Source organism: Nelumbo lutea, chromosome 7 (genome assembly GCF_056320005.1).
Source record: "Nelumbo lutea isolate HS-2025 chromosome 7, American lotus-T2T, whole genome shotgun sequence".
In the NCBI taxonomy this organism is placed as follows: Eukaryota; Viridiplantae; Streptophyta; class Magnoliopsida; order Proteales; family Nelumbonaceae; genus Nelumbo; species Nelumbo lutea.
In genome coordinates this window covers 18,915,401-18,933,249 of record NC_142690.1, presented here as the reverse complement: position 1 = coordinate 18,933,249, position 17,849 = coordinate 18,915,401, and the positions used below count along the sequence as shown (strand labels likewise).

General features: G+C 36.4%; 1 long non-coding RNA gene across 1 annotated transcript; it reads left to right on the top strand.

The window, feature by feature from the left end:
* The first annotated feature begins 1,438 nt into the window (after nt 1-1,438).
* LOC148845462 (uncharacterized) lies at nt 1,439-2,016 on the top strand. Its single transcript, XR_016102123.1, has 2 exons — nt 1,439-1,705; nt 1,793-2,016. It is a non-coding gene; the product is annotated as an uncharacterized LOC148845462 (long non-coding RNA).
* Nucleotides 2,017-17,849: the final 15,833 nt, after the last annotated feature.

The following is a 17,849-nucleotide window of genomic DNA, read 5'->3' as shown; positions in this document are numbered from 1 at the left end:
TCTTATTAAGGGCAAAAATAGTATTTTCATTTTTATTTTTCTTTTGATTAAATTTATTTAAATGAACATTAGGGTCAACACTATCATTTTCCACTGTCATCTAATGAAAGATTGATTAAATCCATTGCAAATTATAAGTGGTGTTTTAGTAAAATGTTAATTATAAGGAAGATTTTAATAAATCCATGACACTATAAGAGGTATTTTAATAAATAAGTATTATTTAACTTTCGCTTAATAAATATCATGGATTGTACTAATATATAGAAATATAGAATATAAATGCATACAAAATAATACAAAATACAAGATTTTGCATTCTATATATTTATATTTGTACTTCTGAGCTTAAGAAAATTGGTATTCAAACCATCCTTGTCGAGTGTTTTAATGAACCAACTGGTATGTAGAATGTTCCTCACCTCCTCCACGGCTCCACCTGATCAGATGCTTGAAATTAACAATGTTAACAGATCGCGTTTTTTGTTTTCAAGTTTGGTAGATAATCAGATCCATGCAATAAACGGAAGTGCTTTAGTTTTGTATGCCTACTGTGTCCTGAGTCCACTCAATTTGTCAAAAATTTGGCACTGCCAAGAAAGACGTCCGTCTGTGTAGAGTCTAGTAAGCTGTCAACATCGAATTTCGATGTCTCAACTAACCAGTATTTTCTACAAAATTTCTTTCATAGTTTACACACAAAATCAGTTCGATCAAGCCATGGATTTAAAAAGAAATTGAAAGAGTAAATTCTACGGTATTTGGACGCTTTAGACAGATCCCAATCACGAATCACATGTCCATAATGTTATGCGTGCGTGGGTCCACCTGTAGCAGGTGTGGGACCCAATTATAACAACACAATGTTCCAGAGCATTTGTAAGGGGTATCCTCATCATTTTTCTCAAATAATTTATGGAAATTGTCTAAAATTCATCATGACTTAGTATTTCTTTTAAACTCATTATAACTTTTAAAAACATCCAAAAAAACCCCTAACTTCACAATTAAATAGACTAATGGGTGTTAATAGATTACTATTTTACCCTTTATCATATTCGACCCATTTTTAATATTTCAGAAATACCCTTGTTATTATTCAACCCAAAACCCAATTTTCTGCTTCCTTGGAATACTTTTTGAGTAGCATAATAACATCAAAACATCTCTGAACTAGTAGAAATAAGGAAGGCATTTGGGCATTTTAGTCATAAAAATATGTTTAACAAGACAATTTTTGTGAATGAACACGAGTGATGCTAACGCTCTAATGGATTTGAAAAATAAAAAACTCACTGACATGAGATTACTAGAGTCCTTGTCCTTGCCCAAAACCCAAGTTGATGAGGGCCTGGGTCTTTGCCCGGAAGCTTCCTGCTTGCAGATAGAGACATAAAATCAACCTTGAAAACGCGTGGCACGCCTACCATTTCTAGACGCCCAACATATATTGTCTTGTAAAGAAAAAGGACCACAGTTTGGCACTTTTTTTCATCAATGATTGGTGAGTTTTGGCATATAGATAGCTCATCTTCTATCCACACATGGACTTGGAGTTTGGCTCAGGCAGAGTAGCAGAGAGAAACAATGACTCTGCTACTGCTTAATCGTGGCCTGCTCTTGGCTTTGCTTTTTCAGATTTTGATCATGTCTCACAGCCCAAGGCAGGTAGAATCCAGGCCACTTCCTGTCCAAGAGCAGCAGAGTAAGCATAGAAATGAACCCTTCTCCCTCTTTCTCTCTCTGGACTCTGTGGGTTAATTTAACTGGTTTCTTGTGATTGGATCAACAGGGTACTCGAAGATGTTTGCGCTGCTGGGCCTCATTTGTGAGTGTTGTGATGGTGTGGGTGGTGATTGCAGGACTACCTGGGTCTCCTCTTGCTCTACACTCCAGTGCCTTCCATGGAGATCACATTGATCATGTACATATTTTTGCTTGAGTTCCTATGCTTTGTTTGTATATGTTTTGTTCATCTGAAAGGCAATGTTCTGTTTTCTTTTCCAGTCAAGAAAATCCCCTTCTGCAACAATATAATTAAGCACAGAAACCACTCTTTGTTATGCTCCTTCCCAATTCCCAAATCGAAGTTCTTCCTCCATAGGTTCATCAGAGGAATAGAATCTGTGCCCTGAGGAATTGTTGTTACTGGAAGTGTGTAATGGCAAGAGATGGTGCTGCTAGTACTACAGACAGCAAGTGTGTAATAACACTATCCTTGTGTTTTAGCAAGGGAGCAACTCTATTTCCATGAAACCATACTTCAGAATTGAGTAATACCCCTCCTTCAGATAGGTGTTTGAAGCCAAGAAAAGAAAAAAGTTGAAAAAGGTTAGAGATGGTTGTTGGGAATCCTAGGGCTGTCAGTGATCAGGGCCAACCTGGTAGACCTGAACAGACTAGCCCAATTCCTATTCCACATGGTTTTGATCTACATTTTGAGTACTTATTAACAGGGTCGATTTTGTCGGTAAACCAATGGGTAGACAATGGGGGCTAGCCGTCCTACAAAGAATCCCCAATCTCTGGTGTAGGTGGGAGTCAATCCCAAAATCTCTGCTACAATAGTAAGGCTGTCACTGGATTGATTGGGTTGAATCCAAATCCAACCCAATTAAATTGGGTCTAATGTTAACTTCAAGGTTTAAAATATCAAAAAATTATTGGCTTTTGGAACTCCGCCAGTGTGAACTTGTCATATGATGCTCGTCCCAAGCCTGAATAAAGGAGGGTTGCGTCAAGTTGGTAGCCCGGGATTAAAACTTGCCAAAATTCTCACTTATAAGTATATATTCTGCTAGTATCAATTTGTACCAGGGATACTCAACTTTTATAGAGCAATGTGCAATTGCCACAAAAAGCATTACCGTTCAATAACTGATCAGATATTCAATTGGTACCTGTTAGAGAATAAAAATGTATTCATGGATCTCACCCAACAGTTCGAATTTTTATCAGAGCCTGTTTTAGGGTTGTAAATAAATCAAATCGAATTCCGTAAGAGATATATCCGATTTGATTCGATAATAGTTTTTACTGATTTGAATCCGTTAATAATCTGGTGGATTTTATAAAACCTGATCCGAATCCCATTCGATCCAATTATTAACTCTTAAGATTTTTTAGGTACATATTAATGAAAATACTAAATACAAGAAGAGAGAGAGTTGCAACAACCTAGTAAAAGCCGAAACTTTGGAGTGGAAGATGGTTGTAATGACTGACTCTCTAAAGGCAGCGAAAGAGAGAGATGTCAAATACTCAGATGGGCTGGTTTCCACAGACCACGACAGTGACAGTGAAAGAGGGCGATGCCGCCCGTGATGGAATAGCAGAACCAGCAACCGCTCAGCTGCAGGCCCGCAGAGGATGAGAAGACAGAGTTTTATTGGTTGAATATCCATTTTATTGTGGTTGGATCATATGCGATGTTTGGATTTGGATTGGATTATTGGATGATTTAGGCCTTGATCCACAATTTGAGTTATCATTGCAATAGGGGTTTTGCTCAGTCTGGCGAAGACCCAAATTGATATTTTGGATCAATTTAAGATGTCAAATGATCAGTTTATGGATCCATAAGATATTTTGGAGAGAGAGAGAGAGTCAGTGAGCCAGTCACCTGTGATCTGGAGGCAAAAACAGTTTGACATTCGGATTGATTTTTAAAACATTGGTTTGCATTTTCTTATCAGGTTGGATTGGGTCGACTCTTACTCATCACAAACCTGATTCTTGAATCCCAAACTCTCAAAAATAAAAGTTGTCTAAACGTAAGAGTGCCAATTCTCGAATCATTAATGCTGTGATTGGGCTGTGGAGAAGGACAATTTAAGGGGTATTGGTATGGAATTCCATTTTGTTTCCAACTTATTCTAGGTAGGGCTGCAAGTCGGGTTAGCTCAATCCTGAGTTCTAAATCCAAAACTCTAATCCTAAACGTAACTCGATCAGACCTTAAACCTGATGTATCCAACCCTACTCCTCACCCAAACTAAATTCCTTCAACCCTAAATCAATCCGAAGTTGATTTCGGATTGGGCCCAACACAACTTTCTTCCCATCCCTTAAAATCTCATAAAATTATTTAATCTCAAATCTTAACTCACTTTTCACTATATATATATATTTAATCCTATGTTTTATTAATATTTATTTGTTGATATTTTTATTGATTCATTTAGTATAAAATCAAAAAAATAATGTTTGAAATGGCTATACTTTACTATGAATTATGACTTATAATAGATCTTTTATTTGGGTTGGATTAGATTGATGCTCAAGTTAGGATTAGGGTTGAAATTCAGGAACCTGACTTTATTTCAGATTGAGTTAAGGCTGACCATTTGGGCAATCCGACCATTCCAAGGAATCCAAATAGCACTCCGATCCGACCCCACCCCAACAAAAAGGAAGTTGCAAATTCTCAAGCAAACCACAATTCATATTAAATTCCATAGATTTCCAATTTTGTCACCATTAGAAAGGGGGCCCAAATTAAGAAAATCCATGCAAAAACAAGGTCCGATACAACCATTTTCCAGAATTTGTTGTTCTGTGAATATTTTAGAACGAAAATTTTGCATTTCTTTGATAAACAACGATTTGTTTTTTTATTTGTTCCTATCAGTTGACTATTGTCGTTTCCTCAAGCACAATATTTTGGAAAAATGTGGATGACATGGAAATCCACATATTCCTCTGTTTTTAGTGCACTAGAATAGGTTGATTAATCAGAGCAAAACAAATAAAGAACCGAAAATACTTAGAAAGTACTCTTAAGTCCTAAACAAACATGATACCAGATGAGATTTGATTAATCAGAGCGAATTTTGATAAATACCACCAGATTTATTAACACATAATATCAATTGATTGATTACAAATTTTGTCGAATATGATGTCTTTTCAGTATCAAAGTCAAAATGGAATTCCTAATATATTTGCATATAAATACCTAGAAAGAAACCTTTGCATAACTGATGTTTATTGAAAATCTACACACGGTAAGAGCTGGACCCGATTGTTGGGTACCCGAACTATGATCATACCCACCCACAAATGAATTAAAAATAACTTGTATAAAACTTGAATTTATGACAATCACGTAAAAAACAATATTTTAAAGTTTAAACCATATTAATATAAATTTAAAGTATTTATAAAAATATATATTTAAATTGAATCGAATCGAATAGGGGTGGCCAAATTTAAATGGATTGAACTTGGATCACTATTAATGGGATCGAATTCAAATTTGAATTCGGACAAGCGGGTACTGTTTCCCATGCAACACCACTTCCTACTGTAGAAATGGGTACCGGATCATCTGGCATACCCGACCCTGGTTAGCAGGATCTGAATTCTGGATCCATAAACTTTGGACCTAATCATAATTGGAGTCCAATTCGGGTAAGAATCCGGTCAACTCAAGACCCCATTAGTAAGTATCCGACAAGCACTCGAGCATATGGATTTTGAAAATTATTAAAGAGCAACGTCTGGGAAAAGTTCTATAAAATTATTAACTTTCACTCAAACTTTCTCTTATTTTCTATCAAATTATTAAAGAGCAACGTCTGGGAAAAGATTTCCATGTTGGAGATTTGTTATTATAAAACCAACAGCATTTGCAAGATTACAAAAATGTCCCTCCATTCAATTCTATCCTTCAAATCAAAATCTGTATAAAAAAATTAATTAATAAGGTAGTACTTGTCAGTCAAAATTAGTTTTATCATTGAAAAATGATAATGGTGCATGTGGGTCACTTCTGCCATTCTTACAAATGTTGACGGAAAGTATATATGTTTTTTTTTTTTTTTTAATTTCCTTAAATCAAAAGGGAGGTAAATCAAAACAGGGGAGGACGTAGCCCAACCTGCCTTGCCTCAAAACCCAGCAACAAAACACACAACCTTACCTTCTCATCATCCCATATCTCCTGCAAACAAAAAATTCTGTAGATATATCATCCAGCCGCACATTGCGGATATCTTGTGTATGTATGTAAAAGTCTTAATCGATGTTTCCAATGTGCAATTGGATGCTATTGGTTTTCAGAGTGTGTATAGTGCTTGAATCTTGTTGTAAATAAAAGTCCGAGAGAGGATTGGAACATCTCCCTTCCCATGAATGGCAATAAATAGTACAAGAGATGTTCCCTATGTGCAGTTGTAGATATGTATACACAAAGTTTTGTGGTCAGCACATATAGGTTCCTCTAAGGGGGTGTTCTTTTTCTAGATTTTAAGAGTGGGAATGTTGGTCATTGGGATTTTGATTCCTGTCGACCAATAATCTCATGTTCTTTTTCAGATTTATGTGAGGACCAATGAAAGTTTATTTTCATAAGTATCACTTACCATATTCATCTCCTAGGTGGGTAAATAACTATTCCACGTGGGAGGGAAGTTGCCGACACTTGAATGTGACAAAAATACCCTTTTAATAATGGATTTGTATGGCTAAAATGGTCATTGCCTTATTTACATGAGAAATAAAAGAAAATGGATAAATGCACTTACACTGATAAATCTTTCCTGAGAAATACTTACCCGAATAAGTGCATTTACCCTACCTGAGTAAGTAACTTACTGAAAAACGAACATGGCCTAAGAGAGGGGCCTCTGGAAGGTGCTAGTTTTTCTCCTTTCATGAAATAAGTACTTCGGCTTGTTCATGGTGGATAACAATGTCATGCTTCACTTTCATTTTTTTTTTTGAAATTTTTTGAATGTTGGATGAGATAGCTTTAACATTTACATTGAAAAAAGTGGAAAAAGAGCTAAAATTAACTCATCTGGAAGTATAAAAAAAGGATAAATTTGAGGGAATGCTAAGAAAGTGGAAGGGGGGTTTCCGAAAAAATAACCCTTTTTTTTCCTTGTATGACAAATCCTTAGAACTAAACCTATCTAGATCAAAGAATAGAAAAAGCAACTATATCTCTTAGATCATGACAATTTTTTTTCTTTCTCTTCAGTCATTTGGGGGTCTGAATCTAGAACTGCTTGTGCCAAAACTGGGACTAAAGCTGATAAGATCTAGAACCAATGTATTTAAGGTCCGGGTCTGTATATACTTGGTCTGAACCTGATCCATTGACACCCCCATTTCCTGGTTCTTAGTGATATGCCCCAGGAGTATAGTCCTGCATAGGATAGTCTCATACATGGATGATAAAGACGCAGAGTCTCTAGTTCATGGGATTTCAGGTCAGGTTCTTTAATGTAAGGAATCCCAAAATTTAGCCCATGTTCAACTTGCTAGGCTTTATAGGGAAAGCTCAAGCCTGCAACAAAGTTAAATGATAAACAAAACCAAACCTTACCAGCCCATGAGATTAAAACCTAGCTTGTTAGTAGGTCGACATCGATATGTGGCTTTTCATAATTAAAGCAGTGGCCATGCTTCCAAAGAAAGGAATGAATCTTTGAAAAATGGCAATGAAGAAAGAAAATGGATGTAAGGTAAATTCATTAAAAACTTGGTAGTCAGCATCCAATTGCACATTGGGAATATCTTTAAACATGAATTCATGGGAGATATTCTCAATTCGAGGCTTTATTTCCATGATTATAGAGTTTTTGCTTGCAGGGAATCCTATGGGTATTGGATTATCCGACATACCTGAGCCTGGTTAGCTGGATCTGGATCCAAAGACCCCATGTTAGACATTTGCCATTCTTTTAAACTATTTTTTTTTTTTGGGTACTTCCAAAGACCCCATGTTAGACATTTGCCATTCTCCTCCGTTCAACTCTATTCCAATTGAAAATCCCACAAATAGGTTCATTCATTCACTTAAATTGAACCATCTGTGGGTTGTGAGATGAGTGAAGATGAAACAAGGGAAGACCATTACCCACTGACCAATGTTGGTCTCAGCTATTTGGGATCTTGGGAGGGATAGACCTAACCTTTGGCATTTTTTAACACAAAGTAGTTGCTCTCAGACTTGAATCTGTGCTATCACACTTGCTTGAGATTTTACCCTTACGCCAAGTAATTTTGTTGTATAAAAATTAAGAAGGTAATACTTATCTATTAGTCAAAGTCAGCTTTTTCATTAAAAATAATGGTGCGTGTAAATCACTTTTGCCATGGTCAGGGATGTTGATAGAAGGTATATATCTCTTTAGTAATGGTGCGTGTAAATCACTTTCTTATGCACGTTGAGATGTGCATGTGGGACACGCTTTATGGGGGCACAGATGTAAATTCCTCTGAAAGGTTCACTTTTGCGTAGTCATTTGGGATTTCTCTAGGTAGATGACAAAGCTATGCCTCATCTTTTGAATTTTTTTGAATGTTGAATGAAATAGATTTAATATCCACCTTGATAAAAGCCAGGATGGAAAGGTGTAATGTAACTATTTAATGGAACTGATGGAACTTGTCTCGTCTGGGAGTATAAAAAAAGCCAGGATAAATTTGAGAGAATGTTAAGAAAGTGCAAGTATTGATGTAACCATTTTTGGTCAAGTATCATTTTTTTTTGTGATGTATCAATTTTTGGCTAAATATTTTGTCATTTGACCTGTTCCCAGGTGGCCTGTGACTCAGAGGATGATGGAGCTCCTTGGTGGCGAACTACCTGGTGGTGAGCTACTTGGTGACGAGCTCCCTAGTGGTGAGCTATCTGGTGATGAGCTCCCTGGTGGTGAGCTACTTGGATGAGCTGCTGGGTGCGTTGCATTGTTGGCGAGCCTCCTAGTATAGTGCAACCCGATTGCCTTCTGCATGAGATGATCTGCTCCTCCTTGTAGTCAACGGGAGCCGATGAACCTACATGAACTGAATCAAAGGACCCGGGGGTGTTTACCCGGCGGGGCCACTCCGATGGCTAAGTTAGCACTCTGGTAGTAGAGAGCTTGAAGACAATATTAGAGAGCTAAAGAGCAGGGGTTACTTCCATTTTTCATCCCCTTTTCCCCTCTGGGGGGTTGGGGCTCTTATATAGAGGTGTCCTAATAGATCTAGCGTAACCACCTCTGACTCTCTGCCGTAGCCGTTACTTGACAGGGCTGAGCTGGTGGGCGCAGGTAACCGTTGCAGGGTACGACCCTATCAGACATGAGGCGTTGTCAGACTTGGCAGGCACGACACCGCCTGGCCAGAGACGTGGGTGCAATCTCCAAATTTGGGAGGTACGGTTGTCAGGTAGGAAATCTTCTTGCAATACGCCGAGCTGCCCCTAAGTGGCGAGCTACCTATGCCGAGCTGCCTATAAGTGCCGAGTAGACTTGTTCATGGGCCGCGCATTCACTTGTCACTAATGAAAATATACTAGGCCCGAGCTCGAGCCCAGCCCGACCAACGGGCCTATAACTTGGGCCCGAGCCCGGCCATGGTAAAAAGCCCGAAACCCGAGCTCGAGCCCGAAGCCCGACCTAATTGAAAAAAAAAAACAATTTTCCCTATTCTAATTAGAATTAAAAATTCAGATAGTATTTTTTTTCTATTTAAATGAACAATAAGCCTACAAGATGGTATTTTTCCCTTTCTTTCATATTTTAAAACACAATTTTACATTCTTAAATCAAAAAAATTATTCACATGGACATAATCACATAACTAATTTTAAGTTTAATATTAGGTTGGGTCGGGCCGGGCTGTTTTGACAAAACCCGAGCCCGGCTCAAATTTATTGCAAGCCGGTCTTTTTGGCCCGAATTTAAGCCCACGGGCCTATAAGCATGTTCAAGCCCGTCCAAGGGTCGGGCCAGGCCGGGCCGGCCTGTCGGGCCACCCGACCCATGAACAGGTCTAGTGGCGAGTTCTTTGTAAGACGCCAGGCTGCCTGTGGAGTGGCCAACTGCCTATGCCAAGCTGCCCCTAAGTGGCGACTACCTATGCCAAGCTGCCTGTAAGTACCGAGTTGCCCCTAATTGGTGAACTACCTAGTTGTCAAGAGGCTGCACTTAGTTGGCATGAGGTGCCAAGTGCCATATTTTCACTGGAGGGCCAAATCCACCCTCATCAAGTATAATAACCTATTTCCTTCTATGACAAATCCTCAGGACTAAACTTATCTAGATCAAAGAACAGCTTGAGCAACTATATATCTCTTAGATCATGGCAGCTTCTTTTCTCTTTAGTCATTTGGTGGGTCTAGGTTTGTAACTGCTTATGTCAAATTTGGGCCTAAACAAGATAAGTCCCATAGCCATCTTGTGACATCCCTACTTCTAAGGATGTCAATGGACCGGTTTTGGATTGGACCCATCTAGTCCAAAATCAATTTGGATGGATTGAATAAACCAACAAGACATATTAGATTGAACCAATCAAGTTCAAAATATTTATTAGATTGGAGTTTGACTGAATTAACCCAATATCTGGTCCATTGATATAACATATAAGATAAGAATGTGGGTGTCAATAGACTGGATTTGGGTTGAAACCAATCTAAATCAAAATGATTTTAAACAGATTAAATGGTCCAGACATTGAATTGGACCAGTCCAAAATATTCATTGAATTGGATTGTACCTGGTCTATTTATAATAAGACTCACATTGGATTGGATCGGATTAAACCAAGTCCAATCCAATTGACACCCCTACCTACTTCCTAGTTCTTAGTAATATGTCCTAGGAGTGTTTACTCGTCAATATCAAGCCTAGGTCCTGCATGGCTAGTTTCATACTTAGGTTATGAAGGGATTTTAGGTCAGGTTCTTTAATGAAGGGAATCCCAAAATTTAGCCCACGTCCAGCTTGCTAGGCTTTACAGGGAAAGCTCAAGCCCTACAACAAAGTCAATGGAAAACAAAAGCAAACCTTACTAGCCCATCAAATCAGATAAACTTGTTAGTGGCTGAAAAAGTGACAAATGGAGTGTTTGGTAGATCTTTGAAAAGTAGAAAGGTTTTGCAAACAATTTGAAGTTTGAATTGTCAGTAGCACTTTTTTCATCTCTGAATGATGTAAAGCTATTCGGTACTCTAGATGCTAAACCTCTAAAATTTGCTTGTTTCATAGTTTTGTGCCTCTGAGGGAAGCTATTTGATATACCTAAATGGTGTTTATTAAATAAAATTGTTTATTTTTATTACTTTCATACATTTAACATTATCTACGAGAGCTACCAACTTGTCTCTTCATAGACATCCGATAAAAAATCTACCAAAATACCTACAACATGATATCATCTAAACTATAATGATATGTCTAAGTTATCCTATAGCACAAGAAAGCTAAAATATATTGTTTATTGTATGCATAAAGAATCCAAGTATCTCGTTTATATATATATATATATATATATAAAAGGGTTGGGCTCAGGATACCGTAGTTCTCAACCTAAGCCCAACCCAACTTAAGGTGGGGCTTATGTTTCTACCTCAATCCACAACTACATATTATGGAAGCAAGGAAACAAAGGAATTACATAAAATTTTCAAGAATGTTCCAGAGATGAGATTTCATTTTGGATTTAGAATCTAGGACTTCATGATCAGTGATTACTAGCCATGTTGGCTTCAATGAAGGAATGGTGAGACAATGCTAATCAAGGATGGGTCTTAGGATGAGCTTATCTTCAAGGATTGAGCCCTTTTGTTGGTCCTATGACTTGGGTTGGGCTAAGTTGGCCTGGACTAGGTTCCAGTTGACCCAACCCATTGCATTCAAGACATCCAACCTTACACTCTCAATAGAAAGCCCGAAGGTAAACCCTTCTATATTTTTATACTTCTACGTATCTCTTCATAAATGCCCGTGCCCCCTAGTTTAAACCTAGAAACATAGTTCAATAAAAGAGAAGAACAATGGGCAATAACTCTTTGGGAAAATACGTTTGCACAACTTCCTAAATAAAATTTCCATAGGGTATTAGTGGATCCAAATGGTCTGCACCCAGCCCAATATTTCTATGGTTGGGCCTAACTAAAGCCTATGACATGCCAAAGAGTTAAGTCAAACATGCACTACTTAGAGTTGTCCTCTGCAAACTGCCGGAAAAACCGGTCCATCTATCTAATGGGCCTTCCTACAACAACGCCTATCACCTTGGTTCTATAAATTCAGCCAACCATTGGGTAGATGCTTTGATGGGTCTATGCACATTGGCCAGTCAATGCCCATTGGTAGCCTTACTAATGTTGAAACTAAAGCTGTTAATGGGCTATCAAATTTTGGGCCTATGGGCCTATGCGCATGGGCTAATTCAAATTTGACAAAAGCCCAATCCCAGTCGGCCCAAACTGTTTTCTTCTCTAACTAAGAGACAAAAATTTAACCAAATAACAATAACTGGAATAGGTATAAACTGTAGGTTCAGTGTTTGCAGATATGCCTCAGCTTGCCACTTGATTGCTTTACTCGTCAACCAAGCTATCAAGTTCTGATTATTTAGTAGGTCAACGTTTCCGAGGATCTGCCTTATTGACCATGATTATTAAAATAATTTTTGATTAAAAGTTATTAATACATTAGTAATCTTACCCATTAATAAAAATAGGAATGGCTCAATGTTAGGGCTGTTCATGGGTCGGGTTGGGTCGGTGTACTGAGGTTTTTCCAACCGACCCGACCTGGTCGGGTTACCTGAGATGGAAATCGAAACCGAAACTGATCCAGTGTTAAGCAAAACCGACTTGGTCAGTTTGAGTCGGGTTGGGTTGGTTTGGGTCGGTTTCGTCTCTAAGTTCATCCATGCCCCCCATGGTCACCTAGTTTTCTAGAAATATATTTAAAACTGAAATATGTATTTTAGAAATATATATATATATATATATATATACAAATATATTGAAATATATATTTTCAGATATTTCAGATTTTAGTTAAGTAAGAACTAAGTTGGTTCGGTTCACGGTTTATGAATTTGTATAGCTTGAAACTGACCAGTGCTGATGAAAACCCGACCGACTTGGGTTGGGTCGGTCTGGGTTGGTCGGTTTGATCGGGTTGGGCCTTCTTATGAACAGCCCTACTCAGTGTTATCAAAGGACCCTAATTTTATTCTTCCATTTATACCTCTGTTAATAAAATATATTTCCATCTTATTACATTTTCAGAAATTTATTAATGTAATTTTATTAGTGTAATAATAATTATTAAGTTACATTAATTATTATAGTTAAATTTGTTATTTTCAAAATACTGTAATTACAGTAATTTTAAAATAACTGTAATTCCAATAATAACTATTATTGTAGTTAAATTAATTATTTTTTTAAAATAATTATTATTGGAATTTTGGTGTAGTAATTAAGTAGAGTAATCATTATAATAAATGTTTTACTATAGTTACAATTTCTTAAAATTAATTTTATTACACTAGCAATTAAATTGTGTTATTTTCCAGAAAATTTACTAGAAATCAATGAATATACAAAAATTTCAACCAATAATTTCTTTATACATGTCATTTAAATTTAATTAAAAATTAAAAAATTAAAAAATAAATTCAACAATTATAGCTCCAGGAAAGAGTTGTGGAGTTTTCAAATTGGCAAACAAAATATCATAATTTTGGAAAATTTTGGAGAAGAAAATAAAAAAATATATTAATATAATTTTGGAAAATTTCTTTAAAATGTAGTAAATAATTATTGAAAATTATTGGAATATTTTGGGAATTTTTATTACATTTGATAGATTTTGGAAAATTATTTAAAAATTGTGTGATTTTCATTTTAAATTATTAAAAATAAATTAGTATTGGTAAAGGAAAACGTTAATTTGAAACAATAATTACACAAATTATTTTTTTATTAATATAAATTAGTATAATATTGGAAAGTTTTAGAAAAAGAAACTATTAATTAACTTATATTGAAAAATAAAAGATAAATTAGTGTAATTTTGTAAATAATATATTTAAAAAAGAAAATAAATTATTTAATATATTTAAAAAATCAATAATTTAGTATATATACTTTTAGAAATTTACCAGGAGCCGACATTCAATATATCCTTTTGATCATTTTTATCAGCAAATCAGACATTGGGTTTTCCCGTGCACCGCATGAATTCCCTACTAGTGGTTAAAAAAATTAAAACAGTTGTCAAAGAATCGATATACTCCAATAATTGAAACATAAGATACATAATACCAAAAAGGAGATACAAACCATGTAGAACCCGCAAAAGCCATAACTAAGAATTCTCACATCCAATAATACCCAAAATTAAATATTTATAGATATACAAGCTAGGAACCATTTTGTTATCTCATAAGAAATAGAACCAGAAAGAAGTGGTATTTCCAAGTAGTAAACTACCAAAAAGAGATTGTACCTATTAGGAGGCTTTCAGCCTGAATATGATGCTTTTGTGCTTTCTATAACCATACATATTGATGATCTCATTATGGTTGATATCCAAAACTTACCATTGTCCTATGAGAAATATTGCTTTGAGTGCCATTCTCTCCTTTCATCTTTTGCTATTTTAGCAAGTATTAATTGCCAATTGAACTCAACAACAGAGAATAAAAACCACACTCCTTAGCAATACATAGTATTCAGTTGTGGGAGGCATTTTGATTGTAATTATAACTATGGTCTTCCTAACAACCCAAAGAGATCAACTTTGACTGCATCACCCAATACACTACATGTACTGGAGCACAATTTGGGATTCACAAACCCAAATTACAGCATGCAATGACTGTCGATCAGTCTACTTTAGGAAACTGAACCCTAGCTCTTGCTATACTGATGCCCAGAAGGACCCCAAATCGTGCTTAGCCATGGTAGATGAGTACAAAGCTCTCATTGCCAATGATACATCGACAGACATTGCTTGATTGCGAACAGCCCTCCAGTTTTGTTGATCATCAACATCCTCGTTTCATGCGCAAATTAAAGTGTTCATTCTACAGTACTTTAAAGCAAGTACTACGGCTTGGTTCAACAGACTAAGAGAATGTCTTCTTCATCTTATGGGCTTTGCTGAATTCAAGATAGATACATCATTATTCTTTCAACACAATGACAACATCTCTTTTATGCGATATCGATTTATGTGGATGACATTCTCATTATGGACTCTGACTCAACATATATTGACTTTTTTATTCATACTATCAAATAGTATTTTGCTTTAAAGGACTTGGGATGCATTCACTATATATTTTTTAGGCATGGAAGCCCATCATACAAGTAGTGGTCTCCACTTATCCCAACATTAATATATTCATGATCTCATCATACATAGAGTCCATATGGCTTCTTTGTCCAAACTTGGCTCCAACTCTAGTGAACCACTTTGGTTATGTTTGTTTTCAAGGAAAATGTAGGGAAAGGAAGGGAAATGTAGGAAAACCTATACAAGATTTGTAAAGGTTTTCCTTCCTTTCCCTACTTTTTCCTTCAAACCAACCATAGCCTTAGATAATGTGATTAAATTGTATATCTCTCTAGTTGGATATTTCCACTACATTCGATAAAGTTTGTCAATTTATGAAGCAATCAACCACAAAACATTGGGTGGCTATGAAACGTATAATATGTTACGAGACGGGAATCATTTTTCATGGAATTCTCATTCTCCCATGAAAATTCTCACTCTTAATGCTTTATTTGATGCCAGTTGGGCTGGTTGCCTTGATGATCAATGGTCTCAAAATGGTTATTATAACTATTTTGGGCCAACATTATCACTTGGAGTTGCAAGTAGGAAAACAAAATGGCTTGGCCTAGTACTAAATCTAATTGTTGCAGCCATGCACATATATACGCTACTCGAGGAACTTGGTTTTCCTCTCTAACCCTCCTATTCTTTGGTGTGATAACCTTAGTGCAACATTTCTTTCAACCAGCACAATGTACGATGCTTGCACCAATCACATAGTTCTTGACTATCACTTCATTTGAGAGAAAGTTGCAGCAAATTGATGGTTCTTGGTTCTCACTTTTTTATTTCGAACTTACTTTGTCACCACCTTTGTGCTTAAACGGGAGAATTGGAGGTTCTACTCAACAAAGCACTGACCCATCAAAGAGTGGGAGTCCAATTCTATTGTAACTCTAGATAGATAACCTTTATCCATTGTAGCACAGTTATCTATAACTGACTATACATGTCTATATATATATATATATATATATATATATATATATATATATATATATATATATATTATTCTTTAGAAGAAAATAAATAAATAAAAGAGCTTAACATCCGCCTCATTTGAGGATATTAAAGCAAAAATAAAATGGAAATTAAAAAAAGAAAATAAAATAAAAAGCAAGAGGATTACTAGCCATACCCGTTCCTTCAAGCTTTAAATTGTTGATGCATAGATATAGATACACGATACATGTTTATTTAATATTTATATATGAAAACATGAATAGACTTGCTGGGTTTGACTTGGGTTGGGTTGACTAAGACCTCAACCCAAAGCTAAATCGGGTTCATATTTTTTAACCCTAACCCTAACCAATCTACAACCCTACCCAATTTGAATATTTTGGGTTGGGTTGGGTTGGGTTTGGACTAATCTGGCCCAAATAACACCTCTACTAACAACATCTTTTGCTATATGGAGGGATGATGCGCTTACAAAATTGGGCACTTGAGATTGGTAGAAGTAATAGAATGTAGAAACACAATTAGGGCTACATACATTCCCCATAATACTTTATGCCTTCAATGCTCTAGCACCTAGCAATAAAATGTTTCTTGTGGGCGTCTCTTGCTGTGGGCTACTAATGTATATTGCACTAAAACGAGACGACGAGAACTGAAGCTCAATACTGATGATTACAACCTTTGCATTGTCCTGCTGGGGAAGCAGTGATGAAAGTCTACACGCGCATGGTCTAAGGATGCTTGGCTCAATCTTAATGTACGGATGCATGCATGGACCCAAATGCTTGGCAGGTCACGGATCCGAAAGGGCGTCATTGTGGGGTATATCAGACCAGAAATTTCTCAGATGGGCAACAAAGGTAGGTATTCGATCGACACCCTTAATTGCACCTCCTCACTAGTTCTTGGATTTGTATTTACACTCTCTTCACAAGCTTTTGGATCGTTTAGGTTCAATGTCCTTTACCAAATGCAAATCATTCAATGTAGTTCTATTTTAGATTTATCTCACTTGATTCATACATAGTTTCCGATCCATGCATGCATTAGATGATGACTAGACAAAATATGTATGTATGGGTACAATAATTGATGAATCCAATGCAAATTTACACAGGCCAGGTTCATCATCAGAAGACTCTGGATCAGTTTGGGTTATATATAAACCACCCATCAACTGTTTTAATTGTTTCTTCATTAAACCACCCATCAACTGGATATATATAAAAATGAAAAGAGATCTAATGGAATTCAATGAATTCAAGCATAATAAATAACTAAAAGAAAGAAGCTATATATGGACCCTGAAACCTCAATGAATCAGCTGGCAGCCATTATATATAAATTGACTATCCAACTTGAGCTGAAAGTTCTACTACATACATTTCTGATTTCTTCACAAAAAGAAAACAAATATGGTTGTTGAGGCAACACTCACACAATCTCATTCAAATTGGGCTGTATAATTTCAAGAGTAGAAGGGGAAACCTGTAGTGATTTGACAAGTAATACATGGTGCATAGGACTCCATATTGATTATGACGAAAGGGAGTAGTTGTGGCCACACTAAGGATATAGATAGATAGTGGAGGGAAAGTAATGGTCTGATCATCATCTGTTGAACACTAGTAAGCTACTGTGGAAGAATTAATGTTTCTCCAAAAGTTGGGTTGATGTGGATGGCCTCTGCAAGTCAGCAAGTCAGCTGAAGGTGATATCCACGTAATTCCAAAAGTAGTGCTCCAAAGTGATATATGCTATGGTTGGATTATCCTAGTTTTGGCTTTTCAGCTCTGG